The sequence below is a fragment of the Urocitellus parryii genome, chromosome 2 (genome assembly GCF_045843805.1).
Source record: "Urocitellus parryii isolate mUroPar1 chromosome 2, mUroPar1.hap1, whole genome shotgun sequence".
Taxonomy (NCBI): Eukaryota; Metazoa; Chordata; class Mammalia; order Rodentia; family Sciuridae; genus Urocitellus; species Urocitellus parryii.
Genome location: NC_135532.1, coordinates 181964315 through 181986498, shown reverse-complemented (window position 1 = coordinate 181986498; position 22184 = coordinate 181964315). Strand labels below are relative to the sequence as shown.

General features: G+C 43.2%; 1 protein-coding gene across 1 annotated transcript in view; it reads left to right on the top strand.

The window, feature by feature from the left end:
• The window catches only part of Lpp (LIM domain containing preferred translocation partner in lipoma), a 633514-nt gene that overhangs the window by 43856 nt on the left and 567474 nt on the right, over positions 1-22184 (top strand). Inside the window, exon 2 of the mRNA XM_026389376.2 lies at positions 19341-19454. The gene's annotated coding sequence lies outside the window, so the exon portion shown is untranslated. The remainder of the gene's footprint in view (positions 1-19340; positions 19455-22184) is intronic.

The window sequence follows — 22184 nt, the reverse complement described above, 5'->3', positions numbered from 1 at the left end:
ACTATTAGATATAGTCCCTGGATTTACTTTGTTGCCATTGGTAAGCCACTTCAGAACTGGAGCAGGGTCCTGGAGATACAAACCTAGCCTTATGTAATCGCCATGTACCATCAATTATGAGTTCTCCTTCTCCCTTCAATTATGTTTTTGAATGAGTGAATGCTCCAGTTAATCTGTGGTTTATAGGAGTTGGACTGCTTGATACCTGGGTTTTGTAAGATCTAGGATCCTGTGGTCTTGAAAGTCCTGGCAGTCAGCTTTTGGACTTTTGAAGAATACACAGAGAGGGCATGGTGGCAGATACTGTCTGCATATCCCATTAAGATTATTGTAGTTAGGTGTCAGCTGTAGAGAAGCAATGTCCTAAGAATCTTGAAGGACAGAGGATTCTTCCATGGACCTTCCTTGTGGAGCTCCTAGACCAGGAAGCATGCAGGGGAAAACTGTGTTCACATTAGTGCTCCTGCATCTTGAGCTTATTATTAATTGCCAATCAAACCAGCAATTTGCTGACAAGGTTCATGCGCTGTCACCATGACTGCCGTTGTTCTTGGGAGCGGCTTGCTGGTGTGCATGGAGATGGCTGCTGCACAGTGTTCCTGGTGCTGTCCTGTAGGGTCGTGGTGGCCTTTTGACATCAGGGTCAGTTCTTCTTCCTTCTTTTTACATGGGCTTTGGAGGTTGGAAGGGGAAGCTCAGTGATGAACTGGGCAATCATATATAGCATGTGAGACATTTCCTTGTTAGTTTCTCTCTAGGGTGGCATTTCTCAAGTCTTTGAGGTGGGAGAGAAAGGGTATATGAATGTGCAGAGTGACTTGAGAACTTACTTTCTGTGGATGGAGAAACTGGTTCAGAGAAGGAAAGTGATTTGCCCAGGGTCATGTGGTGAGCTTGCCTCTGGCCAGCACGGCACCTTTAGAGCAGGCTTAAATTACACCCTGCTAAGGGGGAGAGCGTGCAGAGGCTCTGGAGCCAAAGGCTGGCATGTGGCTTCCAGCTCAGCCACTTACTATAAAATTTGTAAAATGAGTACCTTGATTATATCTGATAATAAACGTTCAAATAGGTGAGGCATAGGAAAAGCATCGTTAACCACAAAGAAATGTACAAATATTCTTATGGTGATCTGGATGTTTATGGCTGATAAATGGTGGGACCATCTTCAGAGAAAGGATAGGTCAGTGAGAACACCGCTGACCACACCCCAATCACAGAGCATCCTCAAGGGGTGCAGAGCTCATTGTACCAGCAAGAGATTTTGTACCTGTGAAATCTGTTCTGTACAATATCTTGGTGAGATGGAAGATGGGATTGTTCTCATCCTGATTTTACAGATAAGGAAATTGAAGGTCAGAGAACAGAAGGGATTTCTGAAGCCACGCAGCTAGCTGCGTGGAAGCTGGGAGTGGGGATGCTGATGACCTCGAGCAGTGATTTTTTTTTTTTTTTCTCAAACTCCTTTTTCACCTTCCTCTGTTCCTCCATTTGTTGTTATTCCAGAGATTTCAGACACAAACTGTAGGACTTTGGGATGCAAAATGTGTTGCTCTCAGTAATTCTTTGTGGCTGGACGTGCTGTTTGTTCAGGTTGAACATGTCCAGAAGAGCAAGGGAACAAAGAAATGGGCCCCTGTTGCTAGCTGAGCATCTTTGCCCTACCTGCCTTTCCATATGCAAGCTAAAATATATTTATAGATGGGTGATCATAATGTAGCATTTATTGTAGCAATCTGCTAACCAGTTTACTAAACTGGTTAATTCCCATAGAAGCCTTTTGGGGTAGATAACCAATAATATTTTCTCTTTTACAAGTGAGAAAACGGGTTTAGAGAGATGAAATAAATTGCTTGAGAGAACCTAGGTCATAAATAGACTGTAATCTAGATTTTCTAATTGGAGACCTCCCTCTTCTCTGCTACAACCTATCCACATTGCCTGTCTCACAGGTAACAGTGTAGAGCGGCTGTTAAGCAGGTACATTGCAGACCTTGGAGTTACTGGAATTGGAGCCCAAGGTACTTTGCAGAGCATAGAAGGCTGATGGTTTTCAAGTCACGCTACCCTGAGCCTGAGACTCCAGGAGTAGCCTTGTGGTTGGGGTGCCAAAAGAGGTGAGAAGTGGAGGGGAGAGGGGAATGCTAAACAGCTGAGAAGGAAAAATTTTGCTGGTAGGAAAAAAAAAATTCAAAACCATTGTGGTAGCCCATACCTCTTTTTATTAAGGTAGAGTCGCTTGGCACAAGCCAAAGGCTGTGCCTGGTCCTCGGGCTGAGATTCCCCAGCCTAGAATTCCTCCTTTAACTCTGTGGCATTTTGTTAGAAGCATCTCCTTTATCTCAAGTTTCCATCTTTTTTCTTTTCTAAGGAAAAGTTTGTTCTGTCAGAGTTCCATCTGAGACCATTGGTGGACCAGTGGGAGGTTCAGGTTCTGAGTAGCTGCACAACCTGCAGGCTACCCCATGTGCAAGGTCATTGACCTGCATCTGTCAACCTGGCTGTGTCTTCCATTTGGACCCTGGGAACCTTGCTGAGATTGGTTCAATTTCTGTGCAAAGATGTGTTGAGATTATAGCCGGTATTTTGTTATTTTACTGCCCTAATTTCCAAAGACATTGTCCATGTAAATATGTGCAACTATTACGTGTCCCCTGTGTGCATGTTGCTGAGAACCAAGTCAGAGTTCCTGATGACGAGGACCTGGAGGGAAGACATCAGCAAATAAGTTTTGTCAATTATTTTTGGAGACAGTTATGTTTGTTATATATGTTTATTATGCATGTTATGGGAAGAGGATTTCATCTCATACAAATAAAATGGGCAGAATCTGATCAAGGGGAAGCAGACAGATGATAGTCTAGAATTGTAAGGGTTTGAGTTTGTACTGAGGGTTGGTTCTGGGCTCTCGCACTTACTGTTTTTGGAACTTATATGCTTTTCCTTTTCTTTAAGCTTCATCCTTATCTGTGATATGGTTATCAGACTGCACAGCTCAGAGGGGATTAAATGAGATAGTATATGTTGAGTAAACATTCATTAAATTGTAGTTATTACTGCTATTAGTTGGCAGTGAGTAGTTCATTATTTTTTAACTTCATCAGTGGTGTGATCAGAGTTTTGATTCTCAATACTCTGCTTTTAGAGATAGAGTACAGTCACCTCAGCCCACAATATTAAACTTCAGTTCATGTTTCTAGCATCCTCTGTTTCGGCACCCATCTGCACCTCTCTCACTAGTGGCCCACCATCCTCAGAACTTGGCTCGAGCCTTTTTTTTTTTTTTTTTTTTTTTAATTCATGGACATAGCTTCTCACTGCCTGGATTCCCTCTGATCCTTTCCCTCTGTCCCTGCCCTGCCCTCTTTTAATACCTATCCCCATAGTAACCGGCCACTGGGAGGAAAGTCACAGAGCTCAAGGGGTTCTCCACATCTTGTCCTCCATCACAGTCAGTCTCCATCTTGCAGGAGGTCTGTGAGCTCTTTGAAGTTATGTGCATCTCACAGCCCTTTTTGCTGTAGTATCCCTGGGGATCCAAGTGCATACACATAGTAGGCACATGTCTCTGCAATAAATTAATGTAGTGCCTTTCTTGGATGTTCAGCACATGGAAGCAAATGATAAAATGCAAACCAGAAAACAGTCATCATTGAGCTGTGTGCTCCTCAGCCTTGGGAATGAATTTCTGGGGAAGATCCGGCCTTCCATAAATGACAGCAGTAACTTGGCTCTTTGCAGGGATTGAAGAGATTCTTGACAACTAGCTCTTTAGGAGAGGCCTGAAGGAATCCAGAACAGCCTTTTTGTACTCTCAGGTCTCCTAGGGAACCCCTGGCCCAGGTGATCTCCCGCAAGACCTCTGGTATGTAAATGAGTCTCATCTGCCGCCCAGCCTGCTGCCTGGGATGCCAAAATTCCAGATTGAACCTCCATGAACTGGGCTGGGAAGCTTAATGGATTGGAGATTACTATCATTTTGGTATCTGCAGCTTGAAATATCTTGTGCCCTTGATTAATTCATGCTTGGGCGCTTCCTCATGTTCTCTGGTAAATAGCTATTTACTGTACATTTATTTCCCCATGGGCTTATTTCAGCGAGACTGGAGCCTGTGTTTCTAACAGCTTCTCCAAGGAAAACATGGAAGGCCACGTTTCCGGAATTGAGAATCTCAGGGGGTCTTCCAAATGTCCATCTCTATTACCTCTTTTTGGCCCAGCGTTTGCTTTTAGCTGAAAGGGGAGATTTTTGTCTTGAGCTGTCCTGTAGCCATATGTGACTTGGAGTTTGAAAATCTGACAGCTGCTGCTGAGCTTTGAAGTGCAAGAGTGAGCATCGTGTAGACATAACCCTGCCGAACTTCAGATCATTCTCCTGTGATTCCCAGAGCCTTCATGTTTCTTTGTCTTGTGAATGACCTCACTGTTTTTTGTATTTGTAATGGAATGCACAGTCATTTACAAGTAATCACACAATAATCCCTTACACTTTTATAATGCCTTACCCTTTTCCACAGGGCTTTCTCTCTCATTATCTCATTTGATCCTTATAACCACTCTGAGGGGGAGGAAGAGTCGCTCTTTTAATCTCTAATTTTCAGGTGTACAAACTGAGGTTGAGAAAAGTTAAACAGTTAGCCAGAGGTCAAATGGTGTGGAGCAGATTTGGAACTTGAATCTCAAGTAGTCCAGCTGGTAAACCCAAGCTCTTTTTTTGTGTGTGTTGTTTTCACCTCTTCCTGTTGGTGTGACCTTGAGAGTATACTTAACTTCTCTGATCCTCAGTGTTCCTGATACTATCCCTAAAGGGAGTTGTCAGTGAGAATTAAATGAGACTGTGTGGGAAAGCATTTAATGCAAGGGAAAGCATACTATTAGTGTCAGGCATTGTTTTTACTACAGGAACGTTGAATTCAAATACTGTGTTAGAATAGTGGATGAAAGGAACGTTTCCCCCCTTTTGTTTAAAAAAAAAAAAAAATACTGAGGTCCAGAATTGTGCTAGAGTCATCAGAGATCACAGGCTTCCAACCCTGTGATTAGCAAATTGACTGACCCTACTGCTTTACTTTCGGATTGTGAGAATCATGTTGGCAAGACCTCTTTTCCTACAGGTCTCTCATTTCTCTTACTGTTTTGTCTTTGGAACACCTTTGTATCCCGTGGACAGTTTTAGGTCTGGCAGCTCTGGAGTGCAGTAGTGGGGAGGTGGGAATGGGATCTGCATCCCTGAGCTGCATCCACTAAAGGCAAGATCATGGCACTGTAGATGCCATGGTAGAGGTAGATAAACGACTGTTCTCGAAGGTCAATCTTATTTAGCTTTCTCACTAGTACATGTGACTGGATTTTACAGAATATATCTCACGAGTGCACGTGGCTAGCAGGAAGAATGCTGAATGGGTTGCTTAGCAGTAACACATTGGAAAACCCCAAAAAGACTGTATTTCAAGTTGGCAGCAAATGCAAGAGGAGTCAGCAGTGTGGTGTGGTCAGGAGAACAGCAGGAGTGATTGAGGGCTAAAATCTGGGAGAGCTTTGTTTCTGTATATGTATTCACCTACGAAAATTCCAAACCAATGAGATAAGCATTGGTTGACATATGGTCCTAAGAGGCAGAATGAGGAGCAGGAGGTTGAAGGCCAGGGAACCAGATTTTGACTCCATATAAGGAAGAACGTTCTGGTGGAAAGATGGAATTAGCAGCTGTAGGAGATAATGATCTCTGCCTCACAGAGACCTCAGGGATACCATGGGGGGATTCATAAACAGGCATTGGGCCAGAAGCATTGGGCCAGGAGGAAGAGAGGCACACATATCTGAAGGAAAGTGAAGAGTCCCTTTGTAGATGTGGAAACCGAACTCCAAATGTTTGCAAAATGGAGGGTAAATGTAGAGTCTTTCATTCTGGTTTTTATATCCATCCCTGTGACTCACCCCTTGGATCTTGGGTTTTAGAGCTTCCAGGTGCTATGCTACTATTTTCTGTAGAATATGCTCTTTATATTGAGAGAAACTCAGGATTCCTGGGAGAACGAAGACCATTCCTTTACTGTCTTCCACCTACCTCCTAGGCCCCCTGGGAGGGTTGCAGTGTCTAGTATTTTTTCTGTACTAGGATTTGTGTACTTTTGGCGTGTGGTGGAAGGTTCTTTGACCCGGTTTCCTTACCTATCTTAATGGTCACTTGTATTTGTTAATTTGTTAAACATGCAATAAGTGAGATATATTTGTGTGTGATGACCTACTTGTTAAAATATAAAACAAGTAATCAAATTAGTGTGTGATGACAATTTAGATAGAACAACTAGAAACTGCTTTCAGAGCACATAGTTGGATAATTTGGGGATATCTACCCAATTTGTGGATGAATACCTGTAAGCCACAAGGGAAGAACTGACTGGGACAATGTCAGGATGAGTGACTTTCTGGGGTTTAGGGCTTGAGTCCCCTCACTCCCTGCCAAGTGCTGTTTGTTGATTGAAGACTCCCTGGGGTGAGAACCCCTGTAGGTCTAAGAGCCAGGAAAAGGGAAAGGATGCTGAAAAATGGTCCATCTGAGCCCGAGAAAACCTTTACAACCAAGAGTAGAGCAGGATCACCCCAAGGCATAGAGCCACGGGGAAGCCAAGAAATGGTAGTTGGGTTCCCCTCTCTGGGTAGACCCCTGCTTCCTCACACGTCTGTTTCTCCTCACCCCCACTCCCCCCACACCAAAAAAAAATCTCTCTCTCCTCCCTCCCTTCTCCCTCCTTCCCTCTTTCTCATTCTTTCTCTTCACTGGAGTCATTTTTAGATGAGATTCATTCCTGACTGGCTTCACTGGTTCAACTTACTCCTAGAACACTTCATGGGACCTCAAGGTCAGAATTAATTTTACGAATTAAACTGGGCAACTCGCAGTCCTCTGTCCAACAACAACAAAGTTCTGTTGATGGTCTGGTTTTATTCTGCAACCTCAAGCCTGCTGTCTGCTCCGTGAAGAACTCATACTCTTCTAAATTCCCAAGAGAGTCAGGGATAGGTCCTGTAACAACTCCTTTCAGTGCCCTATGTACCGTGGACTAGGTTCCTGGCAACCAGCTCGGGGGCATCACTGAAAATGCTGCCTCCTTCCCTGGAGGAGTAAATTTATTTCATATTGTTGCATTTTGGATGGTCCCATTCCTAAGGTGAATTTAAAGCCCTCAAACCAGTCACTTCCTTGGAGGCTTTCTCCTGTGGCAGGACGGTGTATGGAACTGAGACTCCCCTTCTGTGGGGGTTAATAATTTACTCTAAGTAAGGAATTCTGTCTTCAGTGGGGCATGTTCTTCAAATGCCAGAGGAGAGAAGGGTGGTTTTTCTGACATCCTCTAGCCTGCTTCTCCATATTTGGAAATGTTTACCCACCACACTGATCTATTGGAAGAGAAGGTGGTGACTCAGGGTTTAGGAGAAGCAGGATTTGAATTCTTGTTTCCAGAAACAAAGTCGCCCCCCTCCCCCTGTCCTGCCCTGCCCCCTCCATTCCTCTGCCCCTTGTTCTGGAGGTTGAGGAGAGAATGTCTCAGTTCTGCTCCCCTCAGGCTTCGGGACCACCTCCTGGCTGTGTCCTGTTCTGGGACTGAGGGCCTGGGAGAGGGAGTGAGGGACAGCAGAAGGCAGCAGCTTGTGGGGCCTGACCTCCTCGCGTGAGTACATCATCGTTGCCAGAGAGCATGGTGTTTCTGCCTGGGACTCAGGGCTTGCTTGCATGGTGATGGGAGATATTGCTGGGAATGCCGGCTGTTTTAATTTGGGGTGTGGACAGCTGCTTTCCCAGGAGAGTACTTCTCACAGTGGGACTAAGAAAAGGGATCTGCCTGAGGAAAAATTTGATTTATATTTAAAAAAAAAAAAAACAAAACAAAACATGAGACGGATATTTCCTCCTACCTGAGGCCTGGCTTAAGTTGGGTAGAAAGGTAACTTGGAAGTATTGTGTGTCTGATCACCAGGGCTAGAGCATCCAGACAAGAGATGTTTGTAGACACAACCAGAAGGGGTGGTTTTATGTTGAAAAAGAGTTATGGTTGGAATTAAGAGAATTCACAATGTGTGTAGCCTTTGTGTGGTACCCAGGGTCTGGAATGAACACCTTGCATGTGAGACATTGTGTAGATTTGATGGGTTGTCAGAGTTGGAAGGAGGCTGAGAGGTTATTGGTCCATCTGTCTTATTTTACAATGTGATAAGGGGCGGAGCAGCCCAGGGAGCCTGGCGAACTTTCCCCAGAGACCCATGGCTAATTAGGTGGGACTGGAACCCAGACCTCCCAATTCATTGTTCTTCCACCAGACTCAGCTGTTGTCCAGACAAGGCAGAGGAGGATGCCCATTTACAGATGAGGAAATTGAGAGATGCTAGACTTATCCACACTTACTGATCTAGTTGGTGAGAAATTGAGGACTAGAGCCTACTTCTCTTAGTTCAAACCTCTTTTCATTGGTGATATGGGCTTAGATGTCTGAATTTGTTTCTGCCTCTGCTTTTTATTTTTTTAGTTATTATTTTTAATTTATACATGACAGCAGAATGCATTACAATTCTTATTACACATACAGAGCACAATTTTTCATATCTCTGGTTGTATACAAAGTATATTCACACCAATTCATGTCTTCATTACATGTACTTTGGATAATAATGTCCATCACATTCCACCATTAAATTTTACTCTTTTTTCTTCTTTGGTTTCTGTTTAACTTTTTCTTCTTTTGTCAGTGTTGTTTAAGGTGACTTTTCATCTCCCTTGCTGCCTATGTCTTTTCTTTCCCCAAAGGAGATGACAGCTTGTCCAAAAGGCAGAACTGAATAGTGTAGACTTTTATTTCTGTTTCATCTGTGGCAGTGAAAATTATGCATAGGCCTTGAAAGAAATCGAGCAGGGTTTTCCAGCTAAGTCCCTACTGCTAATAAAACTTCAGATTTTGAGAATTCTGGAGTATTATTCCCTTTCAAAGATGACCCCTGATTTGGACTAGATTTTAAACACACTTGTGCAACATACACACACAGACCACATGTGCACTAATTTAGCCTGTTCTGATGTGAACAAAGGAGGACCAAGACTAAGAAGGCACTGCCCTATGATGTCCTCTCCCACTCTGATTTTACACGATGAGCAGCTCTTTGTGGTGAGCTCAGTTTCTGATCAACTTGGTTCCTTTTTCTCCAAGGCTGAACCCAAGCAGTTTGACTTCCAAATTCATGTGCTCAGGAGCAAGCAGATATTAGATATTAGCTGTGTTGGTGGAAGCACTTTGATGCCAGTGGCTTTCTGTGGCACCAGTCATAGAACAGTGGAAGTGTGCTGAGTCCTGGATTAGTTCTGGCCAATGTTGAAAGGAGGGGAAGCTGCTCTCTAGGCTGCTTTGCATCTGGAAAGAACTTGCATGGGATTCCTAAGGCCCTGTGCACAACCTGTCTCCTCCTCTGCCCATCTGAGGCTGGCATAGATATAAGCTCTGCTTATGAGGTGGAACAAAACTGCCTTGAACAATGGAGGTTTGGGGGCACTTTGTGCTGTGGTGCTGAGGACAGGGCCACTAGGAGGTCAGCTCTGGTAATACCAATGTGTATACTAATGCAGGTAATAGGGACAACTGGCACAATTGCTTGCTTGCTGGGTGCCCATCACTGGGCTATATACTAAATGCTTATTAAATCACCTCCATAGCTGCCTAAGAGTGGGTTCTATTATTATTTTAGTTTAGATTTTGATGAAATACACTTAAAGTAGAATTGAACATCCTATTTCTAATATACTGTTGTGTGGTGTTAGGCACATTCACTTTGCTTATGTAATCAATTTCCAGAACTTTTCATCCTGTAAAACTGAACCTCTGTACACACAATCAACAAGCCCCATATCCCCGTGCCCCTAGCAACCAGAACTCTGTATTCTGTCTATGTGACTTTTCTAAGGACCTCATCTAAGTGGAATCATACAATATTGTGTGTGTGTGTGTGTGTGTGTGTGTGTGTGTGCATGCCTGGTTTACTTCACTAACCGTAATGTCCTCAAAGTCCATCCTGTTATAGCATGTGTCAGAATTTCTCCTTTTAATAAGGAGAAATTGAATAATTTTCACTGTACGTATATGCCATACTTTGTCCATTTATATATTATTATTATTTTTAACCTGCATCTTATAGGAGGTAAGACGTATGCATTTTATAGGAAGATAACTATGGCTTTGAGTAGCTAAGTTGCCCACAGTCACAGTCACTAGTGACTTGGCATTTGAGCCCAAGCAGTTTGACTTCCAAATGCATGTGCTCAGGAGTAAGCAGCTATTAGACCCTTGCTAGTGAGCGAGTGTCAAAACAGGGTGCTGCTCAACCGGATAGTGACAACTCCTCACACATTGCTGTGACATTTCAATAAACTCAGTGTTCCTAAGAGCTATATACAGGTATTTTGCTTGGTTTTGTATTGGCCTCTGGGTCACTCAGAGCCAGATTTGAATCCTTCCTTTCACAAATGGTATGAGATTTATGTTCGTTCTTCTTGTAGTCCTCTTACTTTACCTTACTTAACTCTCTCTCTTCCCCACTTTTTTACATTAAGAAAAATTATGAACTAGATGCACCATTTGTCAGGTACTTAGTCTGCCTTCTTCCAAAAAAGGATTCAATGTAAATAAATGGCGTGGCATGCAGTTGTGTGTCCTATCCCGTCTGCAGCATGGTAGGCAGAGGCAGGCTAGGACGTGTTTCGTTTGGGCAGTGCCCTGCTCTTTTCTGAGGCTCACTGATCTCACTCGGAGGATGAGGTTGCTGCTGATGACAGTGAACACTCAGACTGCTCAGAGCCCTCCATTAAACACCCCTCAGGTTGACCTCTGATTCTGCTGACACTCCTGCAAGACAGGCGCTGTTCCCCTCATTTCATTTGTGAGAAAACCAAATCCTGGAGAAATGAGAGAACTTTCCAAGATTGTGTTCCTGCTTAATGATCCTGGTCAAGATGTCATCCCAAGATGTCAGCCACAGCATGGGCTACTTTCCTTGAGGTCGTCTGTCATGTTTTTCCTGTCTGTGCCATGCATTCATCTAATTTCATTAAATCTTTATTGTGTCCCACTTCTGTGCCTCAAACCATTCTAGGCAGTGTCCCAGAACAGGCTTTAGAGTGAAAAGTTAAATGCACAAACCGATGATCCCTTGGAACTTACACTTTAGAAAGGTGGTGGTGTGGGGAGGGCAGATAAGAAATGAAGAGAGAATTAAGAGGTTATGATCGGCAATCCAGAGGAGAATTCACAAAGGGCATAGGATGGTAAGTGTGGAATGCTGTAGGTGGTGTTTAAGCTGAGATCTGAGTGACAAGGAGTCTGCCCTGCAAACACAGGGGGAAGACATTCCGATGGTGGACAGTCCATCAGTGCAGATCTGTGAACTGGGAGTCAGTGTGTGGCTGTGGCAGCAGGTCAAGGGCTGCAGGGGGAGAATCCGGAGAGCAGAGCCAATAGGAGCTACTGGATGTTAATCAGGTAGAGACCTGAGTCCAGGGGGACCATCTGTATTGTGTTTTATAGGGGCAGTTGCATTGTAAGGAAAGGGCAAGAGCAGAAGTAAGAAGGCTAGCAGGGGGCTGGTTCAAAACCTAGTGAGAGGTGGTTTACTCTGAGGAGGGCTCTAGCAACCAGGCAGGAGAGAAGCAGACAGGTTCACGACATGTTTTGGAGTGATTGTCAATTGTGATTTTCTTCAGAGAAATGGTAAGCTGAATTGACCCAGATGGAAGTGGAAGCACGTGCAGTTGGGGTTGCTCAGATGCACGGCTGGAATTCTGGGACCCAGGAGTGTGTGTGAGCTCCCTGCTTTGGTTTCTAACCCTGAGCTTCTGGCCTAGGAATAGAGGGCAGTGGCCTCCTACTTGACTTTTTGGCTAAGAGCTGTTGGAATGCCCCCAAATGAGCCCTGCAGAATGTGCTGCTTCCTTTGCTCTCCCTGGGTATTTTTATAAAGCATTCTTTCCCACCAAGAATGTGGAACTTTTTGAGTGATGTTGACTTTATGGGACTTATTTAACATATTCCTCTTTTTTTTTTTGTGCACGGCTGGGGATTGAACACAGGGACTAGTGTGTGCTAAGTACATATTCCATCCTGAGCTACATCCCCAGCTCTTATTTGTTTCTTGGCCTGTCCTCTTTTCTACAGCCCCACTCAGTCTCTGTAGAAATTTCTATCTCCACCCCTTGCCTCCTGGGATGGGCCAGGGAGGCTTGGTGGGAGCTCCTCAGGGCTTCAACACACTACCAAGGCTAGAGGACTGTGGTTGGGTAGGGCACCTCCCACCTCCCAGCCTTCATTTACATTTGAATTTCTACTTGCTGGCCCTTCTCAGCTCCCTTAATTCCTTCTCTTTTGCAGTACTGGAGATTGAACCCAGGGAGGGCTCTATCAGAAGCCACTCTCAGCTCTTTAAAAAATTTGATTTTGAGGGCTGGGGATGTGGCTCAAGCGGTAGCGCGCTCGCCTGGCATGCGTGCGGCCCGGGTTCGATCCTCAGCACCACATACCAACAAAGATGTTGTGTTTGCCGAGAACTAAAAAAAAAAATTAAATAAATATTAAAAATTAAAAAAAAAATTTGATTTTGAAAGAGTTTTGCCAAGTTGTCCAAGCTGGCCTCCAATTTGTGTCTCAGCCTTAGAAGTTGCTGGGATTAAAGGCATGTGTCCCCATACCTGGCTTGTGATTCCTTTTAATGGGATGGGCTTTCCTGAAAATATTCCATTTTTTAATGTAGAAACTGGTCTCAGAGAAGTTTGGCAAATTAGTCACTGTAGTGGCTGAGTCAGGGTAGAATCCAGGACTTCTAAGGAGCCCTGCACTTCAGCCACCAGGACAAAGCCACCCTGCATGTGACCTCATGCCCTTGGTTGTCCCTTGGTCATCTTGTACTACAATTGGCTTAAGCCTAGAGATCCTCAGAGATCATAAACAAGATAATCTAAAAATCAATCCCAAGGCTTCTTCCACACAGTCTTCAAATCGTTTACAGTGTTAAGTTACAAGGGTTTCTCAAAAAAAAAAAAAAAAAAAAATCAATTTAACTTCATCTCTTTTGTTTTTGTTCACTTGAGTTTCTTTTTAAAACTTCCTTCATGTTATCCATTCAGTCAACAAACATTTATTGAGTTCTTACTGTATGCCAGGCATTGTGCTAGGTGCTGGGGATTGATTCAAAGATAATTTGGAGGCGTATGGAAGGGGAGTGGATAATTACAGCACAGTGAGATAAGTGCTATAATAGAGGGATATATAAAGAGCTAGAAATAGCACTATGAATAACATCTCTGAACAAATTGCCTTCTTTTTTCCTTTTGGATTATTCCCTTATGTATATTGCCCAAAGTGGGATTACTGGGTCATTTAAAAGATGAAAACAATTTGGCACAAAAAGATGTAATGACTTGTCTGGGGAATACAGCTCAATTTTCAACAGGGGAAAAAATTGTTGACAACTCCAGATTTAGACCACTTCTCTGGGAGAATTGGACAGTTGTTATAGTACCTCTATCAACACGGCAGCTTTCAGGAGGAGGGGCACCTATTCTAAACATGCCGGCTCACATGTAGAAATCCACGTCCCCGTATTCAATCTCGCAGCTGAGCCGTTCTCACAAGAACCTAGCGCTCTGAGTATTATTGTCTCCATTTTACAAACGAGCAGACAGTGCCCATGTTAAAAGGAAGCACTCTGCTCGAGATTCCATAGCTAATAAGTGGAAAAGCCAAGAGTGGAGTGCAGTTCCTTTGATTCTGGGATTTCCATCCCATTTTCCATGCTGTGTTCACCAACTGGAGGAATTTGGGCCCCGATGGAGGCCTGGAATTTACTTAAGGAGCCCCAACAACTTTTTTCATGAAATAGGTGTTGACTTTCTTATTCAAAAAGTCAAAGCCAAGGAACAGTTTCCCTTTGTCCCTTGACCCCCTCCCACTCCCCCCCAAAAAACCAAAAACCCAGGGCCCATTATTCCTGATCCTTACCTGGGTCCTTTGAGGCTATTTTCTTAGCCCTAGCACTGGAGCAGAGATCCCAAGTAGAACTGACCATTGCCACAGATCTACTTTGAAATGTATTTTTTTTTCCCTAGTATTTAATGACCTTCAGCAAAGATTCCCTGTTCCTAGTATCAAGAACCTCTCATAACGGAACACTAATACCTGTCCACCATGGACTTCATTGATAGCCCTGCTCACTCACCCTTACATCAGATACATTCCCTGCCTCTCTTAAGAGAATACCCTACATTTTCTTACCTCCACTCTTTGACTCAAGATGTTCTGTTAGACTGAGATGACCTCTCCCATCTCAACCTGCAGAACTTTGGCTCTTCCTATAGACTTCTGCATAGATGCCATCTTCTGAAGAAAGTCAGCCCCATCCCCATCTGCTCCCACACCATCCAATCCCTTGCACTAAATGTGATTTCCCTTTCTGCTAACTCACACCACAGTTGTGAGGCAATAGAGTATAAATGTCTGGTGCATATGGACATGGGATCTAGATTTAGATCTTGTGGTGATGTTTTCTAGCTGTCAGTTAACTTATGTGAACCTGAATTTCTTCAGTCATCAAATGTGTATAAAGGATTACCCCATGTTATAGTGTGTTTTGAGAATTTGCTTTTTTATCTGTTCTTCCTTGGCATTTGTCCTCTCCAACTTTGTCTCCTCTCTCTAAAATGGGGACTTGCTTAAGGGAAGGAGAGTGTCGCATCTTCCTAGGGCCTTGGACATATGGGAACTGCTATCAGGCACCTTTAAAGAACAGAGATTCCATAAATCTAACTGTTGGCATTGCGATAGGCTCACTGCTGGGTGGGGGTTCTAGTCATGTGCTAGGCTTACTAGGAGCTCTCTAATTTGGATCTTGAGACACATACAGGACAAGTTGTACAGATGCTGGCCCCTACTTCTTGGGAGATAGAGGGAGACGGGCCCTAGACTTTTTCCTGAGTTGAGCTGGCTAGAGCTGGCAGATCCCTGAAAGCACAATTGTGTCTTAGTTGAAACAAAATTTGATTTCTTTCTAGAGTCTTCCACTTGTCTGTTCTGTGGGTGAGAGTTCCAGACTTAGAGGACAGGGTCAGTGGCAGAGTGGGTTAGGGGCAGCTCTGGGAGCCACCTTCTCTTCTGGGGAGGTGGTCCCTTCAGAAGCTCTCTCCAGACACCCCACCCTTGCTTTGCTTAGAGGCTGGCTAGGAAAGGGGGTTTATTTCTTAAGGTGATGACTCTACCATTTAACCTTCTCTTACATCATTTCCCAAAATGTGGCTCCTGAGGAGTCTCGCAGTCCAAATGCTTTATCCCAGGACACGGAGTCCTCCATGTCCTGGCTACAGCATCCTTTCCAGCCTCACGCCCCGCCACATCCCTTCAGTCCTCTTCCACTGGCCTCCCCAGATTAGTCACTGTCCCTGAGAACACCCTGAACTCCTCCTCCTCAAGGCTCTTGCACATTGTGTCCCCTAAGCCCATTTTCTTCCTCTTCATATATGAAGATCCTCTTGAGTGTTCAGGCTCAGTTTAGAAGTCACATCGTCTGCCAAGAACTTCTAGACCCTGAATAAGACATGGGGTGGACTTGTACCTTTGTTGTCTTTTCATCCTGTCTCGTGGGCCAGCAATTCCCAGTGATGCTGACTCTAGCCTGTCAAGCTCAACAGCTCTACAAGCAGTCTACACACTGCTTAATCAAGGACCGGAGGTGTTAGCACACATCTGCTGATGAGGGCAGGGAACTTGCCATCATGTCGGCTAGCAGTTACTCCAGAGGGGTTTTGGGGCCCACTCTAGGCTTACTAACCATGATGTATTTGATCATGAGCCCAGCCATTTGAATTCTGCTTTTGAATTGGACTGATATTAGCTCATTCCTAACCTTTCCCAAGTCTGTTTCCCACATACTAGAAGTCTGCTTAATGCCAAGTCTCTGAGCTTTTAAATTCGCTTAAGAACATAACAGCAAGGTGGAATTCAGGGTGGATTTGCATGCTTCTAAGGTGAAACCTTTTACTTATTTGGAAACTGTGGCCAATATTTTTATCCCAAAGATCTTGAAATGTGAAAATGTTTTTTTTTTTTGCATATGTTTTTGTCTTCAGAATAACTGTCCATATCATAACTGTAACTGCAATTAATAAAACCTGTGTCATGGAGCTTGATTTTTTTTTTTTTTGAAGACCTGTGTTCAGATTCCAGCTTTATTACCAACTAGCCCCCAAACCTTGAACAGGTGCTTATCTCCCTGATCTTCACTTTGATCAGTGTGCAATTTGGGGGAAGTTTTCTCAAAGGGTTGATTGAAAGTTTAAATGAAATATTGATCGAGAAATTGAAATTTTTAGAGTGTGTGTTTCAAAAACTGGATTGGAAGCCATTTCTAAATAATGTTTTCAATAAGTTTGCATTTGAAGGAAAATACCAAGATAGAAGTTTGTCTTTGTGTATTATATTATGTTTTAAATGACAACATAAATGAATTTACTTTCAGGGGACACATGGTATCTAATAGAACATAAATGGCTTGTAATACTCAGTTTGAGAATAAATAAATCAGAAGCATAAGCTTTGAGAAATTGTGGAAATCTTTGAAGGAGGCGAGCATGAATCAGTGTCTTGTGTGCAGCCTCTGTGTTGGACATGCGGAGTATGAAATTGTAGGAAATGGGCACTGCCCTCAGACTAGCAGGCGTTACGAGCCCTGTGCTGCAAGTGCAGAGGCTTGGGCTCTGAGAGGTTAAAAATCATTTATGCAAGTCCAGCATTAAAGTCTTGAACTTCAAAGTGTGTTCTTGATGGCTTCTAGAAACCCCTTATATTTACAGATGTGACAAGTCCTGTCTTTACTTCGTTGATCCTTTTTCCTCTTCCTCCAGGGCAGCCACTAATTCAGGGCAGATAAGGCAGTGGAAACCTACAGTCTCATGACCCATCACTTGCTTAATAAATCTGGATAAACATCTTGACTTTTCCTGCCCAGTCTCTCTGCTTATGACATGTCTACTCTGTGTTCCTTTAGCTCTACTCATTCATCAGTCTTTACTCCTTTTTCAGAGAGAGATTTGCCATTGCCCATCACTACCTTAGTGGTCAAGAGTATATTTAAAAAGGGTTTCTACTTTCTTAAAAAAAATGGTGGAAAAAGAAATTCACTGACTATTTCTTGCCATTTTCTGTGATTTATGGGCCACCATGTGGAAGAGGTAGCAGGGGGCTGGAAGTTAGTAGCCATGGGTTGCATCTTGGATCTGACACTGACAAGAGAGAGGACTTGAGGCCAGCTCTTCCTTTCGCTCTCAGGACCTCAGTGTCTTCATTCGTAAAGAGTGAGGGCCCTGCTAGGTGATTCCTAAGATTTTAAAATTCTGCATGTTTTCTGGTGTCAAAACCATCAATTTCTGCGGAGCTGCGTAATCCTGCAGCTGTTTCTCTGATACTTTTCAATCTTTAGATTTAATCTATTCAACAATGTATAATTTTTTAAAGGGAAGCTTTTATAGACACTTCTGAAATGTAAGGGTGGGGGGGATAAATGGATGTTAAAAAATAGAAAACAACCAATTAAATAGTATATAGCATGTAATTCTCCTTGGAAACTTACCGCGAAATTGAGGAGCACTTTAACAACTGGTAATTTAAATTGCATTTGAACTCTGCTAATGGTTTGTTTGCATGGGAACTTCAATCATTTCACAGCGGTTCTTTAGCAAAGCTGCTTGTTCTCTTTATGGAAAAGAAGAAAAAAAATATTAAAAGAAGTTGACTATGGAAAAGGGAGACTGCTTTTGTTGGTACATGGAGGGAAGGTGTAGAGTATGTGAATGGGACTTCCCGAGGGCCAAGGGTGGAGTGCTATTCCATTCTGTGAAGTTTAGAAATCTGGGAAGTCGGGTGTCTTTTGCTGCTATTGTAGAAACTGTTCTGATTTTATTCCTTCTCTGCAAGAAACTTTGGTTTCACGGGGCTTGGGAGAAGGGGGATTGTCTTTTTGTTTTCTATGAGATTGTACTGTCTAAGTTTGGCCTCCTAAGAATCCATTCCCCAGCAAATTCGAAATTGTGCCTCTCAGTGGAAATAATCTTGAGACTTCTGATGTTCTTGAAGACCACCAGTGTTGAGGAAAATCAACAGGGCAGATAAGGCAGTGAAAATTGATTAAACTCATCTTGATTAAACTTCATTTTCCTTATTTTATTTCTTTCTGCTCCTGGTGTGTACTGGGAGAACATTGATGCAGATGTTCAGAGGCCTGGGTATATAAGTCTTGGTTTTGCTCCAAGACTTATTTGATCATCATATGGTCAAAGACCTAATTAATTCATGTCGTCTGTCAAAGTAAGAGGGCAGTAACCAGATCCAGTGGATCCAGCCCTAGACAGCCTGCCATCCATGGTGGGCTCTGAATGGCCACCCTATCCTAGCTCCTAGGTTCTCTTCCTGGTAGTTGGAAGAGTTGAGGTGTACCATTTTTAAGCTCTTTCCCAACTTTGAATATATAACAGGGATTTGAAGACTGAATGAGATGATATACATGAAGCAATTGTAGGAGGGGGTAAATGTTTCCAATCACAGCAATAAGAATGGGGGTGATAGATTTTCTAGTATTTGAATTTCCCTTTTGAACACAAAGGAGAAGTTTTACAGCAGGTCCCTGCCCTGGAGTACTTGTGTGCTGGAATATACACTGCATAGTTCTTAGAAAAGAAGTAATAGTTCTTAATGAAATAAAACCTGTAATGAGAACTTACCAAGAGGTGTTGAGATTTTCCAGCTCTCTTTGGCTCACTAGCTCTCATTTTTCAGGCAAGAAGACTAAAGTTTAGAGATGTCATGAGGTTGCAGAGTTAGAAATTTGTTTCCAACTTATATTTCTTTCTTTTTATTTGGCATACTTAAGTTATTTTTTTTCTTGTCTAATATGTGTCTATTCTGATTTTATTCTTTCTCTGCAAGAAACTTTGGTTTCACGGGGCTTGGGAGAAGGGGGATTGTCTTTTTGTTTTTTATGAGATTGTCTCTTTCATTGCCATTATGGGGATGAAACCCTTTTTCCAAGAGATTTGAGATGTGAACGCTGAAGAACCACCCTTCTTTTTCCTCAACATTCTGAGAGAAAATAGTAAAATGGAAAGTGCTAGCAACTGATCTGGGTTTAGGAGGCGTAGAGGTAGGCCACTAGAGTTGTGCACTTCAAGCCTGGTGTTGTCGCTATGGTCAATCAGTCTTCATACACCTGGGGAATTCAGAAGCAGTAACACCCTGAGGATATGTAAACACTCCTCTCATTTTCCACAGGTGGGACACGGAGACTCGGAGTTGGAAGTGAAGCCAGAATCCAGTCCTCCAATTCCCAGTCCAGTGCTTTTTCAACTGTGCACTCATTGGAGAGAAGATATTTTTCCTCAGTTGGTAAGTCCTACACAGAAAACAAGACATTTCTCTTTCAATGTGCATGATTTAATGAATTTTAAAATTCAGTGGTTTTCATGTAAAGCTTGGGTACCAGTAACTCTGATTCAGAAGCAGAGAAGACCAAAATGTCCTTCTGTTAAAAAATTGATTTTGTTGGCAACAGACAAGATATAATAATGCTAATAAAATGTGTGGCAAAGCAAAGGCAAGACTCAGCTCTTGGAAGGTGGCATGCGGAGAATTTGGAGGAAAATTTGGAGTAGTGGCGATTTTAGGTTGCCAGTAATTGTATTGCTTTTTTCTTTCTCTTTTGGCATGAAAAGAAGTGTTCTTGAAATTGAGAGACCAAAATGAAAATGTCAGGCAACAGCGATATGAGCATATGTGAGGAAAGAGAGCAATATTACTGTCTCTGTTTATTCCTTTATTCCTTTGTAAGGTGTGCTCTCTTTTGGGACCTCACTTTACTTTCGCAACTTTTTGAGGTAGGGGAGGCTAGCTTTGCTTAGCAGAGGGGAATGAGCCTTTATGTTAATGAGCTTGGTGGAGTTCCATTGCCATGGCCCTGACTGTGACTTTTGTTGCTCACTAAGGAAGGAAAAGGGCCACCAGGTAAGGTTATCTTTCCCTTGCAACTTGGAACATCTCTGTTTAGTGGGTAGAGTAGAACATCGCATTCTTAAAAAAAAAAAAAAAATGAACATGGCAAAGACGATCAATCACCTGAGCTGTGGTGAAAGCTGAGGGAAATAGTTGGGGAATTCTGGTTAAGGCTTCCGCTTAGGATTCTAGTTCTGTGGTTTCCATGTTGAGGGCCAAACCCTCTGTGCCCAAGCATTGGCATTATAGTGCGTAAATAATATGCTTCACCATGTTTGTGGTGTAGTTTTTCAAAACAGAGCAGATGCTGTTGTGATTGATAAAATGTAACTTCATTTAAAAGTGTGGCTGAATTTGTAGTTGGCATTTTGTCACTCTGTCTTTTTAATGAATGTGCAGCTGACTTTCCGTGGGCCTGCTGATCTACATAACATAAAAGGCTGGAGCTCTTTGACGTTGACTCTTTAACATTGTAGTCTGTTAAAATCTCAAACATGGTCCCGCTAGCATCGGTTTAAGCATGAAATGGGAATCTGTGTTAGCTGCTCCACCTGTTAAGTTTTCTCAGTGTTTAAAATTAAATTGTGATGTATATGAAGCCTGGCCCTTAGATTTAAAGAACTCAAGTGTGTAATGACAGACTAGGAGAGAGTGCTTTAACAGAAGCAAGCCAGAAAACACCCAGAGGGGTTTTTTTCTTTTTTTTTTCTTTTGGTGGTGTTTGTTTTTTCAGTTGGTAAGCTAGTTTTGGGCTTTTTGTCTTCTAAAATGCCAGTGCAGCTTCAGACTATATTAAGGGGAATATGGTATCTAGAACATGGTAGATGGATGATCCTGCAAACTTAGAACACCTGGAAATGGCTAATCCAGAGCTAAGGTAGACTTCATGCTCAGCTTGAGCAGGGCTGCTGTTTCTCTGCATTCTGGTTCTGCTGGCTTTTTTGTGTGTCGGCTTCATCCTCAGGATGTTGTACTTCATGGTCACGAGTTATTTGCCTGTTTTAGCCCAGGTTATCGGCATCCTCCTTCCTACCTGAAGGAAAGAGAGCCTTCTTTACCGTATTCTCACAGGATTACTGTAGAGTGCTGAACCAGTAACAGGCCAAGCTGATGGGACTGTTTTAATTGGCATGTATGAAGTAGAGTATGAAATGAATTTTGAGACAATCCTACCTGAACCTCGTGGCCATGAAATAATGGAGAACAAGCAGCTCCTCAAGGAATATCCAGGTACTATTAGGAAGAGGAGAGGTTGTATGTGGACAACCATGGGCATTCTGTTTACCCCCCCCCCCCCTCAGGGCCCTCCAAAGCGTATCAGGTTGTAGTTCATGCTCACCTTCTGAAAAGGACATTAGCCTGCTGAGCTCTACATGAGGATGCTGAGAGGACCAGAAATGGTATCCCACCAAATGCACGAATGATCCCATGAAAAGGCAAGACACCGGGGTACACATGACCATGGGCTTGAAGAACCCAGGCAGTAGAGGGACGGAATTTCTTGTTCACGTGTGTATCCTTGTAATTGAGTGGGGTGCTTGGTACATAACAGGTGCACATGCATCTTCATGGATAGAAGGAATAAATCCACAGGTAGAGTGTCCCTTTTCCTGAGGGTGTTCTACCAGGCATTGGCTGAGTCTCTGTTGATCATTCATAGGAATGCTTGCACTAGTGAGGCTGGACTGCTTGGTTTTTTGAGAGTGAAATGAATGACTGAACAGGAAGAGACTTTGGGGACCGTTATGGCTTAGGAAGTCTGTGAGTGCCTATAAGGGCAGACACTGGTGGGATGGGGTAAAGAACAATCTCTCTTCTCTCATTTTCCCTGTCTCAGAATCAGAGGTGGTAATCATTGCCTTGCCTGCTTCTCATGTTTAGAGCAAGTGTGTTCATAGATGCCCAACTGTCTACTAAATGAAGAAGTGTGGTCTGGATGTGATATGTTATCACAGTTTTTTCTTTAAAGATTCATTTTAAATGTAAAGAAAAATAAGATGATAAGTCAACTACCCACCATTGCTTCTGGTGCATAGCCACATGCTCCTTGTACCCTGTCTTCCCATCCCAATACCCTGTCTTCCCCAAGATTGGATGGGCAGTCTTGGGGAAGACAGAGTATTGGGC